Here is a 14979-nt window from a genome sequence, read left to right on the forward strand (position 1 = left end):
CTTCGTTTTTCTTTTCTCCTTTTAAGCAGTTGGGATGCTGTTTTCTGCTGTTTTGTTACATTCCTGCCTTTTCCCCAAAGCACAAAGAGATGAACAAGCACAGCCTCCATCCTCAAAGGTCTAATGGGCGATGGGGGCACAGAGGTCGCACGGGGGCTCCAGGGGGCGGCGAGGTTGAGTCCAGACTTCCTGCAGAGCCCTTGGCACTTGGGTGGCATGTAGGAGGAGACCAGAAAGCATCAGTGGACCTCCCACCCAACGTGCACCCCTCTTTTATTCTAGAAACAATTCCTCTCCTTAGCTCCAACTCTCAATTCTGGATCCATGAGTGAGGATCTATGTCACCTTCCTTTCTTCCAAGTGTACAGTGAAAACAGTAGGACCTTAGAATAAAAATCTGTTGCATGAAGTGAAGCGTAGCAGAAAATGGTATACAAGAAATAAAGACTTCCTTCTTATTCTGATATTCATGATTTTTATTTAGAGTTGCCATTCTCCTAAGGTGGTAGAAACTTAATTTTGGTCAACAGGGGTCTCCTCTTTCTCCTTGGGTAGCATCTAGGTACCGAGGGGCTTATGTCAGGTCAAAGCACCATGTGTCCACATGGACGCCTGCTGTCCACTGCTCCTGCAGCTGCTGCCGTGTCCTCCATCCCTCCCAAGTGTCAGAGCCCATAGGTCTGTGTCACTCTGCTCGTCCACGCTCGCTCAGGCCATGCCTGCCCGGTAATTGCCCCCCTCCCCCTGCAGGCTCCCCCCATCAACCGCAGGGCCACGCTACTTTTTGGGGTCATCTATGACTGTGCCATTCTTCACGGCCAGGCAGCTGCCCTTCTCTGGGTCTTCCTGCCTCCTGGACACCCTTGAGGAACCAGCCTCAGGCTTCCTTTGCTTGGGGTCCCGCCTCTCTATCTGGGATTTTGCTCAGATCCTTGCCTCTTTGATTATGCGAACTGGGTTGCACTTTGGATGTCTCCTAACTCGGGACAAAAACAGACTCTACCCCTCTCTGCAAAGGCAGGCTGGAGAATTACTTCGAGACAAAATGTAGAAAACACAGGTCTTCTCTTCAGACCCTCCTCCTTTCACAGCTGGTTCCACCAGCAATACGTGTGTTCTAAATACAAGAGGAGGGCTTTCTGGCCAGTCCCCGAGCTCAAGGTGGGTGTTCTTTGTAGACAGGTATGAGCATTGTATCTTGGGTGTGTGGGCTTGGGGCAGGATGAAGGGGAGTCACCAGAACTTGCTTCCAACCCTCCCTCTGTTCTAAAGCAGGACACACACTGGTTTCACATTTTTACTTCTCCGGCCACTTGTTTCTTCTCGTTTTCTATTTTTAACAGGTTTTAAAAATGCCTGGGATGGTTCTTTTTTTAAGATGGAAATACAAATCTTCTTGACATGACGTGGAATTTTAACCACAGAAAAGAGCACAAGGTCTTCCCAGAACATATTTTGAGAAGGTGCCTTTGGCTTTTCAATCACCATATTCCTGGGGAGCTCTTCCCTCCAGTCCTTCCTGACCCCCGCCTCTCAGCTAAGGCTCTCCTCCTCCAGGGAGCTCTCCCTGGTTGCCCGGTCGGCAGCTGGGGCTCGCGGGTGTGAGTCTGTGCAGCACCCCCTCTATATCACTGTCTTAGTCTGATCAGGCTGCCGTAACAAAATACCACAGGCTGGGTGGGTGGCTTACACAGCAGACATTTATTTCTCCCGGTTCTGGAGGCTGAAGTTCAGGATCGAGGTGCTGGTGGATTCTGCCTTTGGTGAGCACGTTCTTCCTGGCTTTGCAGATGGCGACCTTGTTCCTGCATCTTCACCTGGTCTTTCTTTGGTGCGCGCACAGTGGCAGAAAGAGAGAGAAAGAGAGAGAGGGAGCGGGAGAGGGAGAGGGAGAGAGAGGGCAATCTCTCTCCCTCCCTCTTATAAAGCCATCAGTCCTTTCGGATTGGGACTCCACCCTTACGACCTCATTTCACCTTAATTACCTCCTAAAAGCCCAATCTCTGAATATAATCACTTTGGGGGTTAGAGCTGCGACACACGAATTTGGGGGGGACACATCTTGGTCCATAGCAGTGGCTCTCACATCTCCGCTGCCTTGCGGATCAGCTCCTTAGCAATACACAGGCCTTTCCTGTGAGCTCAGTGGTGTTGGAGGGCCCAGCAGACAAGTGTCTGGCTTGGCCATCTTGACCTCCGTCCCGTGTCTGGCCTCTCTGGGGTCTGCCCTCAGTGCTGACCCAGGCTCTTGGGTTGGGCTCAGTCCTCTGGCCCTGGCACCTCTTCCTGTCTTTGGTAAGGATCCCCCGCATCTCCCCATCAATTGGCTGCGGGTGATAAAGCCCATTCTCCTTCCAAACAGCTGGACTCCCCTCTCCTCCAGCCCCCTTCCCCGCAGGTGGCATTTAGGGCATGGAGGGGGTTCTCACAACCTAGCATCTCAATTAGCACCGTGGGCTTGGGAGGCCAGCAGGCCTTCCCCCAGGGCCCGACTGTGAAGCCACTGGCTCAGCACACACCCCACCTGCCCATTCAAGCTGGGTCTCCTCTTCAGAAAGTGGGTGATGCCCCCAGCTCACAAGGTCTGGGGGCACCGAACGTGAGGATACACAGCACATACTCTGGGTGAGGTAACTTTTAACTACCCGTGTACATGTGCTTGCAGAAATCCATGTCCCACTGCTGAGTCTCCACGGTAGCGGTCTGTCTCTGTCACCTCCTTGCAGGCTCTCCTAAAACGCCCGTTTCCTGCAGGCCTTTCATTTTAAGCCTTGGTGAGCAGGGAGGTAATCCCATCATCTCTTGACCCCTTTCTGTACTCTCACTGTTTTTACATATTATCTGCAAACAATCTGGAAATGGTTCCAAGTTTATCCATCAGGAGAGGGACGAGATGGCTGCTGGTCCACCTGCAGTGGCGCTGTTAACGTCACACCTGGTCTTACAGTTTCTGGGCTGCTGTGTTTCCTGCTTGAGCAGGTAACCAGGTCAGGCCCAGCTGCTCGCCTTGCTCCAGGGATTTAATGGAGGCTAAGAAAGAATGTCAGGTTTCCCCAGTCTCTTGTCACTGGAAGCAAGAACAATACTGGGGTTTCCATCCTGGAGATTTTCCTTGGGAGGTGTGTTCATTTGTGCAGGGCTGAGGATTTACAGACACCTGTTTTTAATTTTTTTTTTTACAAACTTTGTTTTGGAATAATCTGGGGATTTACAGGAGAGTTGCCAAGATACAGCACAGAGAGTTTCTGTATACCCCTCCCTGGTTCCCCTATGAATATCTTACACGACCATGGTTCCTGTGTCGCAGCTAAGAAACTGACATTGGTACATTACTGTTAATGAACCCCTACCTTTATTTGGATTGCGCCAATTTTTCTATTGAAGTTCTCTTTCTGTTCCAGGATCCAATCCCAGACACATGTTGCAGTTTGTTGCCACTCTGTCCCTGTCTTTTCTGGTCTGTGACAATTTCTCAGTCTTTCCTTCTCACTGCCCCCCTCCTCGCTTTCCTTTCTTTTTTCTTTTTTTAACTTTAGTAAAATATATATAGCATAAAATTTATCGTTTCAAGTATTTTAAGCACACAATTCACTGCCATTAATACATTCACAGTGTTGTGCAAACATCACCGTTGTCTATTTCCTGAACTTTTTTTTTTAATCATCCTGAATAGAAACCCTGTACCCACTAAACAATAACACCAGTTCTCTTCCCCCCACCCTATAACCTCTATTCCACTTTCTGTCTCTGTGAATCTGTCTCTAGGCACCTCATATAAGTGGAATCATAGAACAGTTCTCTTTCTGTGTCTGGCTTATTTCCCTTATCATAATGTTTTTAAGGTTCATTTACATTGTATTTACATTGATTTACATTACACCTAACAAAAGAAATGTTTAGAGCTGAACAGTATTCCATTGTACGCATATAGCACATTTTGTTTATCCATTCTTCTGTTGATGGACACCTGGGCTATTGTGAATAATGCTACTATGGACATGGGTGCACAAGCATCCATTTTAGTCCCTGCCCTCAATTCTTTTGGGTTTATACCCAGGAATGGGATTGCTGGATCTTATGATAATTCTACGTTTAACTTTTTGAGGAACCGCCATACTGCTTTCCACACTTTCCTTCTTTTCTAGGACCTTGATCACCTTGAGTAACTGGCTAGGTATTCTGTAACACGTCCCCCCAATCTAGGTTTGTGTAATGTTTTCCTCATGATTGGACTGGGGTTCTGTTATTTTGGAAAGAATATACAGAGGTGAAGTCCCTTTCTCCGCACAGCACATCTGGGGCTGCATGAGATGCACATGACGTCACTGGTGCTATTAGCCTTCATCACGTGGTTGAGATGGTGTCTGCCAGGTTTCTCCACTGTAAAGGTACCATTTTCCTTCCCTTGATCTGTTCTTTAAGGGGGGTCACTAAGTCCAGAGGCTCTCAAGGGGAGGAGGGTAAGTTCCACCTCTTAGATGGGTAGTTTGTACTTATATTACTTGGAATTCTTCCATATGGGAGATTTGTCTCTTCTCCCATTTATTTACTAACTCACGTTGTTATTTTTAATACCAGTATGGACCCATGCCTATTTATTTTATTTTATTTTATTTATTGATTTATTTATTTTTTGCGGTACGCCGGCCTCTCACTGTTGTGGCCTCTCCCGCTGCGGAGCACAGGCTCCGGACGCGCAGGCTCAGCGGCCATGGCTCACGGGCCCAGCCGCTCCGCGGCATGTGGGATCTTCCCGGACCGGGGCACGAACCCGCGTCCCCTGCATCGGCAGGCAGACTCTCAACCACTGCACCACCAGGGAAGCCCCATGCCTATTTATTTTATACTTTGGATTGTAATTCAGGACTACGTTATAAATTTTGTTGCTCAAATGGTTCCAGCTTTTGGCGTTTTAAAGTTGCCTCTGTGTTCCTTGGACATGCGCCATTCTTTTTTTTGTTGTTTTTCATTTTTGAACACTGCATTATTTTCTGATACTATAGGATACTTCAGGCTTATCTTGTGTTTTCCCCTGCTTCATCTCTAGAATCAGTGATTCTCCAAGGAACACAGTTTCCTTTTTTTTTGGAGAATTTTATTTAGAAATGAGGCTCTTGGCTCTGGGTGAGAGACACCTGTATTTTGAACAAAGTTTAGTTAATATTTATCGACTGCCCTTATCACCAGCAGATGTAGCCTGAGGCCCCCCAAAACAGAGGTCAGCAATGATGAGCATGGACCAAAACTGTTATTACCTAAAGGAATAGGTGCTGGGTGCAAGGCTTGTCTCATTTGGGGGGATAGGTATCTAAAAACCCCACTTTTCAAAGCTGTCTTTGTGGGTCAGGGACAGGATGAGGGCTTGGATGTCAGAGCCCACATTGTAGAGATCTACTGCCAGTTAAGCTGAGTTCTTTCAGCCCATGTAGGTAGGTCACAAACACCCAAAGTTAAGCCATCCTGAGATGTGGGCAGCAGGAAGGTGGAACTTCCCGTAACATGTCAGGTCAGGGCTGAGAGTACAGAAAGGTAGACAGGCTGGAAGGAGAGATGACCAAACTCAAATCCCAAGCAATGACCCTTCAGTGAGCCTCCTTATAGGACTGTGGGTCACACAGAACTGGAAACTGGGATCTTCTCCAAAGATCTAGGCTGTTGGGTGTCAGGTACAAGTGGGACCTGGCAGGTAGGTGGTAGATCAGACCTGGTGTGTCAGCTCAGGAAGAAAGGTGTGCCATCTGCTATCACTCGTGTTTTCTGTCAGGTGTGGACTGAGGCAGGTGATGCTGCATGAAACGGTGGATCCATGTCCTGCAGGGAAAGTCCTGCAGGAAACGCGTTCCAGATCTCCCGGCAGCTCCAATTTCCCCTCTGAGGAGCTACCCCCTCTTAGAAGATAGGATCTAGAGCATACGCCATCCCCAACACATCATAATATAAAACTCATGGAGGTGCCCACATACATCAATGGCAGGAACGGGGGGGAGGTTTGCTTTATGACTTGGTAAATCTGGATCATTTATTTTGATTCGCCTTACATCTAACTCTACCCAATTTTAGTATATGTGATGCCGAAGCGAGCACTAACTTTACCCAATAATGAGAGATGTGTATGCATAAATTTGGCCGTCTTAAGCCCTAGGTATTTTCTAGTGCAATTGTAAAAGTTTCTTATTACTTCCCTAGAGTCACTGCCTTTATTTCATAAGTCTTTATTTCATAAGTTTTCTTATTTCATAAGAAAATCTTTGATATTTGAAAGATTTTTTTCTTGGCCTGAAAAACAGCTTTCAGGCACAGCTTCCGGAAGGGTCTGTCAATTATTTCTCAGCAGGGCTGGCTGGAGCTTGTGCCGACTGCGCTGTGGGACTGAGATAAGAAAAAAACCCAATTTTTCATAATTAAAAATATTCCCTCCTTGATTTTTAAATGAGGAAGAAAAAGCAAGTCTTTTGTCCAATACATTTACAGATGCATTCTTAACATCTGACTGTAAGGTTAATATTAACCCATTTGTTCAGTCATTCAACAAATATTCCTTTACAGAAAGCCATCCCTCCCTTTTGCAGAACAGCTGCTGGAGGCCATGCCCTGTGCTTGGCACTGGGAAAAGAGAACGTGGTTCCTGCCTTCACTGGCTGAGAGCCTCGTGGGGCAGGTGCTACCGAGAGGGAGAGAAGAGAGGAAAGAGGGATGCAGCATGAAAGAAGGGAGACCCATGATGCTATCTCCAGTGGGCTCCTTGGATGACTTACTAGACGTTAACAGTACGGTTGGGTTCTGATTCAAAACGGTAAACCTAGCATATATATTCATCTCTCCTGCCTCCAAAATCACCACTGGAATAATATTAAAGAAATGTAAACTTAACAACAAAGGGGAGAGTGTGTGCAGAAAAACTACCAGAAGGCAAGAGATTTTTATGGGTTTCAAGAAAATGGATAGCAGACGGCACTGGGTAAAGCAGAGTGGAGAAAGTTGCTCTCGGAATAGCCCAGGAGAGGGCTGCAGTGGAAATGGCAGCCGTTTTGCCCTCCGAGCCTGGGTGGGGATAGAGGGTTAAACGCGGGGCTCATACAGACATACAGACAGTGTGCCAGCTGGGATTAAAAGAAGAGAAACACTTACTAAAAAGCTGAACTATCGACCAGGGCAGGGCTGGATCTTGTAGCCTGAGCTCTGCACACCAGAATAAAAGCGTCCTAGCCTGGGTATGAGAGTGGGCACTGCCACATTTGTCTGCTTCTCACCTTTGAATCTCAAAATAAAGTCTGCCATACATGTGCTTTGACCCAGATCTCATATAGCTAGTGCCCAGGCACCCAGGGAAAACAGAGCCACACAGAAGAGGAAGCAACTCAGGATAGTGATTTCCATAATTCAGCCAAGTCCTTCATTTATAAATATAAGTAGACAAGTAAATATCACTAGGCATTTAAAGAAAACAAACAGTATGAGAGAAGGGCACCAACAGGAACAAATACTAGAGGAAACAGAAGTGAGTCAAAGATAACTTCAAAAAAATGTTTGGCATCTCAGTGTGATTTAATAAAATACTGTTTCCATAAAATAAGAACCAGAGGCCATGAAAAAGAACAGAAAGGAGATGGCTGAACTTCTGGGGAATCCAGACCAAGGCCATTCTTTCCCTTTTGCTCTGGGAGAAATCTCCAGAAGAAAGTGTGAATTATGTTAGGACTCACCAATAGACTCTATTCTGGGATACTCCAACCTCAGCAGCACAAGGATTGAAATCTAACGAGAGAGATTTCAGATTTTTTTAAATGAGGTATAATCGGCATATTGTAAACTATACCCACTGAAGTGTACAGTTCAAAAGTTTTTAGCATGTTTATGGAAATGAGCAACCAGCACCGCTTCTAGACGTTTTCATTACTACTGAAAGGAACCCTGTACCCACTGACTGTCACTCCCTATTCCCCTGTCCTCCTAGTCTCTGGCAACAACTGATCTTCACACTGACTTTAAGCAAAGGGTTTTGATTACAAGATACACTTTAATTTTTAAAAACCTTAATTTCTTCTGCCCCCAGAGAAATTCTATTAATGTAATTCAGCACATTAACAGAGTAAAAGAATACAGTGATCTCAATAGGTGCATTAAAAGCATTTGACAAAATTTAACATCCACTTATAATTTTCTTTTTATAAATTTACTTATTTTATTTATTTTTATTTTTGGCTGCTTTGGGCCTTTGCTGCTGTGTGCGGGCTCTCTCCAGCCACGGTGAGCGAGAGCTACTCCTCACTGCGGTGCACAGGCCTCTCACTGCAACGGCCTCTCCTATCGCTGAGCACAGGTGTGGGCCTCAGTAGCTGAGGCACGCGGGCCCAGCAGTCGTGGCCCGCAAGCTCCAGAGCGCAGGCTCAGCAGTTGTGGCGCACAGGCCCAGTTGCTCCGCGGCTTGTGGGGTCCTCCCAGGCCAGGGCCCGAACCCATGTCCCCTGCACTGGCAGGCAGATTCCCAACCACTGTGCCACCAGGGAAGCCCCAGGTTTTTATTTATAGCTTTTATTTGGAAAATATCCTTATTAAATTTTTTTAAATTTTCATATAATTATAAAAAGTCACTTTCAGTTTACAGTTATTACAAAATATTGGCCACATTCCCCATATGGTACAATACATCCTTGTAGCCTATCTCACACCCACTAGCTTGCGCCTCTCCCTTCCCCACGCCATATTGCCTCCTACCCCCCACTGGTCATCACTAGATTGTCCTCTATATCTGTGAGTCTGCTTCTTTGTTGTTATATTCACCAGTTTGTTGTATTTTTAAGAGTCCACATATAAGTGATATCATATAGTATTTGTCTTTCTCTGTCTGGCTTATTTCACCTAGAATACTGCCTTCTAAGTCCATCCATGTTGCTTCAAATGGTAAAATCTCATTTTTTTATGGCTGAGTAGTATTCCATTCTGTGTGTGTGTGTGTGTGTGTGTGTGTGTGTGTGTGTGTGTGTGTGTGTGTGTGTGTATGCATGTATATCTGTATATGTATCTATCTATCTATATATATATCTATCTATCCTCTATCTATCCATCTATCTATTTACCTATCTATCTCACATCTTTATCCATTCATCAGTTGAAGGACACTTAGGTTGCTTCCATATCTTGGCAATTGTAAATAAGGCTGCTACAAACATTGGGGTGCATGTATTTTTTTGAATTAGTTTTTTGGGTTTGTTTTCTTTTCAGATATATACCCAGGAGTGAAATTGCTGGGTCATATGGTAGTTCTATTTTTGGTTTTTTGAGAAACCTCCATACTGTTTTCCACAAGTGGATGCACCAATTTACACTTCCACCAATAGTGCACAAGGGTTCCCTTTCCTCCACATCCTTGCTAACATTTGTTATTTGTGTTCGTTTTGATGATAATCATTTTGACAGGTGTGAGGTGATATGTCATTGTGGTTTTGATTTGCATTTCCCTGGCCATTAGCGATGCTGAGCATCTTTTCACGTGCCTGTTGGCCATCTACATTTCCTCTTTGGAAAAATGTCTATTCAGTTCTTCTGCCCAGTTTTAAATTGGGTTGTTTGGTTTTTTTGATGTTGAGTTGTATGAGCTGTTTATATATTTTGGATATTAATCTCTTGTCATTCATGTCATTTCCAAACATTTTCTCCTATTCAGTAGGTTGTCTTTTCATTTTGTCTATGGTTTCCTTTGCTGTGCAAAAGCTTTTAAGTTTGATTAGATCCCATTTGTTTATTGATTATTTTTGCTTTTATTTCCTTTACTTTAGGAGACAGATCCAAAAAAATATTGTTTCGATTTATGTCAAAGAGTGTTCTGCCTATGTTTTCCTCTAGGAGTTTTAGAGTATCTAGTTTACATTTAGGTCTTTACTCTATTTTGAGTTAATTTTTCTGTATGGTGTTAGAGAATGTTCTAAGTTCATTCTTTCACATGTAGCTGTCCAGTTTTCCCAGCACCATTTATTGAAGAGACTGTGTTTTCTCCATTGGATATTCTTGCCTCCTTTGTCGTAAATTAATTGACCTTAAATTTGTGGATTATTTTTTAAATTAAAAAACTGTATTTCCTTAGACCATATATCAGACAGCTATAAAACGTCATTTAAAACAGAATACCATTTAGGATAGCTATAAAAGCAAACAAAAGTAAACCCAGTAACCTAGAAATAAATCTAAAAAAAGATATGCATGATTTTTGTGGAGAAAATGGCAACATTTACTGAGTGACATTTTGGAAAACCTAGAGGTATATCATGTTCATGGACAGAAAGACTCAACATCATAAAGATATGAATTCTCCCAAAACTGATCCATAGATTAAATATAATTTTCATTTTTTAGATTAAAAAAATTTTTAACTCCAATAGGATTTTAAAGTTAAACTCAATGAGATTATTCTAAAATCTACACAGAAGAATAATAGACCAAGAACACTCAAGAACTCCTTGGAGGAAAACCAGATTGGGGCGGGGGTAGTGGGGTGTGGGGCAGAGCTTGCCCTCTGGATTCCCAAGCATGTCACACAGCAAGGGCTACTAAGGCAGTTTTTTGTTGACTCAGAGATGGACAAGCAGAGCTCAGGGAGCAGAACAAAGAGGTTCCAAAATGTCTTGCCCGTGTGTGGGAAGGTGATGTTGACAGAGCTGGTACTGAAGGTCAGTGAAGGAAGGATGAACTATCTAATGAATGGAGTTGGGGTAATTCTGACTTACCAGGACTTTAAGATAATAAATCTGGGCTTCCCTGGTGGCGCAGTGGTAGAGAGTCCGCCTGCCGATGCAGGGGACACGGGTTCCTGCCCCGGTCCGGGAAGATCCCACATACCGCGGAGTGGCTGGGCCCGTGAGCCGTGGCCGCTGAGCCTGCGCGTCCGGAGCCTGTGCTCCGCAAGGGGAGGGGCCACAACAGTGAGAGGCCGGCGTACCGCAAAAAAAATAATAAAATAAATAAATAAATAAATCTGTGTTTTTCAAAGCTGCTACTTTGTGGAGATGTGTCACAGCAGCCACAGGAAAAAAATACGGTGGTCTTGCCCCTCCGTTTGGAATGTGGTATCTGTTTTCTTTGGGTCTCAGTCAAAACTTCCATTTCTAATAATTCTGAAACCAGAATTCTATACCTAGTCAAATGATCATGAAGCTTATGGGAAAATGAAGACATTTTCCTACACGGAAGGCGTTAAAAACATTTATCTCCTGTACATTAAGAGAAATACGTACAGACACACAGCTACATAAGGGTGAACTCCAGCAAACTTAAAAGGGATCTACTAAAATCAAAGCACAAGCTCCAGGAAACTGGATCTAATTCAGGTGTATGAGGGAAATAAATGTCAGGAACACAGCTTTGCAGTGGGACTGGAAAACAGGAAACAAAGGAAGAGATTAAAGAATGACTTTAAGAACAAAGCAGTTTCGTGTTGAGGTGTCAAATCATCAAGCAGGGAGCAGGAGGAAGTGTCCATGGCCGGGTTAGGTACTGTCAGGTTGTAGCTATGCACAGATGGTTAAAGCTGATGTGCTATTGCTCTCCCAGTAGTTGGAGTAGAACATAGGGCCAAGAGGATTTGAAGTAGTGCAAAGCCATGTCTGGTAAAAATGTTAAATCAGGGGCTTCCCTGGTGGCGCAGTGGTTGGGAGTCCGCCTGCCGATGCAGGGGACACGGGTTTGTACCCCGGTCCGGGAAGATCCCACATGCCGCGGAGCGGCTGGGCCCGTGAGCCATGGTCCCTGAGCCTGCGCGTCCGGAGCCTGTGCTCTGCAACGGGAGAGGCCACAGCAGTGAGAGGCCCGCGTACCGCAAGAAAAGAAAAAGAAAAAAACAAGTGTGTCCCGTTCTGGAGAGGGTAGTGAACAGTCAAGGAGCGGAGGGTGATCAGCTCGTGGACATATCTGATTGGTTGGTGATGAGGTAATGGGGAGTCAGCATCATCCACCTTCTGGTTCCAAACGGTCTGGGGTCTACATGCTTGTGGGCAGCATACAGTTCACTCCTCCCACCCAATGGGGGTTTCAGTATCTGCAAAACAGCTCAAAGGAGACGGCTCAGTATATTATCTCTAGTCCTTGGGGAGGAACTAAAGGTCCTTGACGTTGTTTAATGGCTAAAGTATTATTATTTTGTCTTGCTTGACTGGTTTCCTTTCTTTCTGCGTTTTGTCACTTCTCCGATTAAATTTATTCTTTGAGTAAAGTTTTTCTACAGACAAAAGGCAGGCGGAGGACATGGGTGGGAGTCTATTTCGGGAAGGTCTCATAGGGTCCTGCTCGGTTACAATTTCGGAAATCCACAGGGAACACGCCCATTGCAGTTGGTTGCTGTGGAGTATTAATCATTTGACGTATCAGATTTGACCCATGTTATAAGCTTTCTTGCTTCCTCTCAGAAGACAGGGATGTGGCCACACAGACAGACATGGGGCGACCAAGAACCTGGTGTGCAGGACAGCAAGGGGGACCCAAGGATGCAGACCTGCCAGAGGTAGCACCACCTCATGGGGAGGAAGCTTCTAATGACATTGAATTATGTTTCCTTCTCTATGTATTGAATCACCCTTCTTTACCGAAGGTAATATTTGTATAATTATAATATCAATTCCATTGACTTTAGTTTTTTAAAATGAATCTATAGGCAATTAAGTTGTTGACACAGGGTTAATTATAGATACATAATTATCTAGATATAGATAATTAATAAACATAGTAATATTATAAGGCCTGGTAAATTAAAAGTAACCATGGTGCTGACAAAACAGGGAGCCTGGAAGATGGAGCAGGGGAGAGTAGCGTCGGAGAAACATTTCCTTCACCTTACATGGTAGAAAACTGACAAACACTGTCTATAGGTGTTGAAACAAGAGATAGAGGTTTCTGTTTATTTTTAGAGTCAAATGCATTAAATTAATCCAACAGAAACTATTGTCATAACTAAGAAAATTCTGGAAGATAAGAGAGGTAAAAGATAGTTGTGAGCTAAATATTTCATCTGTAGAATCAGGAGTCAAATTGCAAAACAGTGATATTTGTATATTGTCAGGGGAACCAAGACTAGGTGATGGGGAGAGATAGGGGACATTTCATCTTTTAAATATCATGCTTGGTTTAAAAATTTTTTTTAACCATATGTGAATTTTTTTTTTCTCTTGCTCTGTCTCTCTCCCTTTTTCTTTCTCTCATAGATCCAGAAACTCTGTGAATGTTAAGAAATAAAAAGCAGCTGTTCTCTTTCAAAACTTGGCCTCTTGAAATGTGAAGATGTGTGAATGGAGCCTGCAGGGAGACAGGCAGCACAGCAGGTGATAATGCAAAGGACCCTTCAGGTGGGCGGTGGGCGTGGTCCTGCTGGGGGCTACAGGATGTCTCTTACTGAGGATGCGTGTGGGATAGACAGCTGGGTCAGGAATCATGTCTGTCTCTGGTTCTGTGCACCTGTCTCACCCCGTCTGAGCGCTGAGGGCGGGGTCCCAGCTTGGGGTCGCTCACAGCTCACCTGGCGTGGGAGCTTCCTGCTCTGGAGCCCTTCTGCTCTGACTCAGAGGCCAGCTCCTCCATCAGAGGGGGCGCAGGATCATTAGTCCCGTGTCTGAAAGCTTTGGGGAAAGGTTCACTCTCATCCATCCTGGTCGGTTGCTTTGTCCCTGTGCCCCCCACCTCACCCCACCCCTGCCCCAGAAGCCAGGAAGTCATCCCTGGGAGGTCCCAGTGTGACCAGAGGCCTGAGGGGAGGGAGGAGGGAGAAGGGCCAGCTTGCCCCCTCCCAGTGACATGGGCAGGAGGTGACGGGGCCGCAGAGGCAGAGCTGTCATGAGGCCGAAGGACGAATCAAGTTTCCCTGGATGGGGGAGGACCGACTTCACCTCCTCCCGGACCCTCACGGCTGCCTTGTGAGAGATGAGTTTACAACTGCGGTTCCGGGGTCAGGTGTAGACGTGGGCTCGTGGGCGGCCACGCACACCTTTGTCCAGAGAATAGCGACCGAGGGGTAGTGCGGAACGGCAGGACACACCAGGCGCACGAGACCTTGACTGGGTCCAAAGCTGGAGTCCAGCCCCACCCTCGCTGGGTTCTGTGCTCTGACCTCTTGGATGAGTCCCCGCCCCATCACTGGAGATCTTCAGAAGTTAAATTCAAAGTTGCTGGTGGCTTTGAGTCACCTTTTCTTCTTTTTTTTTTCCAATAACGACTGCTGAGTGAAAATTAGGCTGCTGTGTGGGTAGCTGTTAAGGGTGCCTCATTTCCACTCCGGAGAGCTGCCCACACAGCAGATTTTAGTAGCACTTGAAGTGGGACCTGATTTTGCCTCTCAGCTGCTGTATTAAAATAAAAAGCCCTTAAGCTGATTATAAGGATACCAATTTAAATGTACGGATAGCACTTCCACGAGGGGAGAAATGTCTTCATTGATTCTCTGAGACCTCATGTCCTCTATGGGGACGCACGTCACATCCACCTTCTGATACTTTCTGGCACAGAACGGTCTGGGGAGGGGAAGGGCAGCTGTGGAAAGGACATTGGCTGGAGAGTCCGGAGCCTGGGGGTCGAGCCCAGCTCTGATGCTGACTTGCTGTGTGAGTTTTTTCTTTTTTCTTTTTAAAAAATATTTATTTATTTGGCTGCGTGGGGTCTTAGTTGCGGCACGTGGAGGGATCTTTAGTTGAGGCCCATATGCGGGATCTAGTTCCCTGACCAGGGATCGAACCCGGGGCCCCTGCATTGGGAGTGTGGTGTCCTAGCCACTGGACCATCAGGGAAGTCCCAGCTGTGTGATTTAAGCGGCATCCCAGCTCTGTTCTCGTGGGGACATTCACATCTGCTTGTTACCCTGAGGCCACGTTACCCCGAGGACTGGATGAATTAACAGAGGACAAAACTCTGCCCCTCACTGAGCCCCGGTTTATCACCATTCCTCACCCTTGAGGGCTTTTGTGGGTGGGGGGCTCCTGCTTTTGCCCCATCCCAAGTTTCTCCGGG

General features: G+C 45.7%; 1 non-coding gene across 1 annotated transcript; it reads right to left on the bottom strand.

The window, feature by feature from the left end:
* Positions 1-14686: 14686 nt before the first annotated feature.
* On the bottom strand, positions 14687-14759 carry TRNAG-CCC (transfer RNA glycine (anticodon CCC)). The gene has a single exon. It is a non-coding gene; the product is annotated as a tRNA-Gly (tRNA).
* Between the last annotated feature and the right edge of the window lie 220 nt (positions 14760-14979).

Source organism: Lipotes vexillifer, unplaced genomic scaffold (assembly GCF_000442215.2).
Source record: "Lipotes vexillifer unplaced genomic scaffold, Lipotes_vexillifer_v1.1 scaffold390, whole genome shotgun sequence".
In the NCBI taxonomy this organism is placed as follows: Eukaryota; Metazoa; Chordata; class Mammalia; order Artiodactyla; family Lipotidae; genus Lipotes; species Lipotes vexillifer.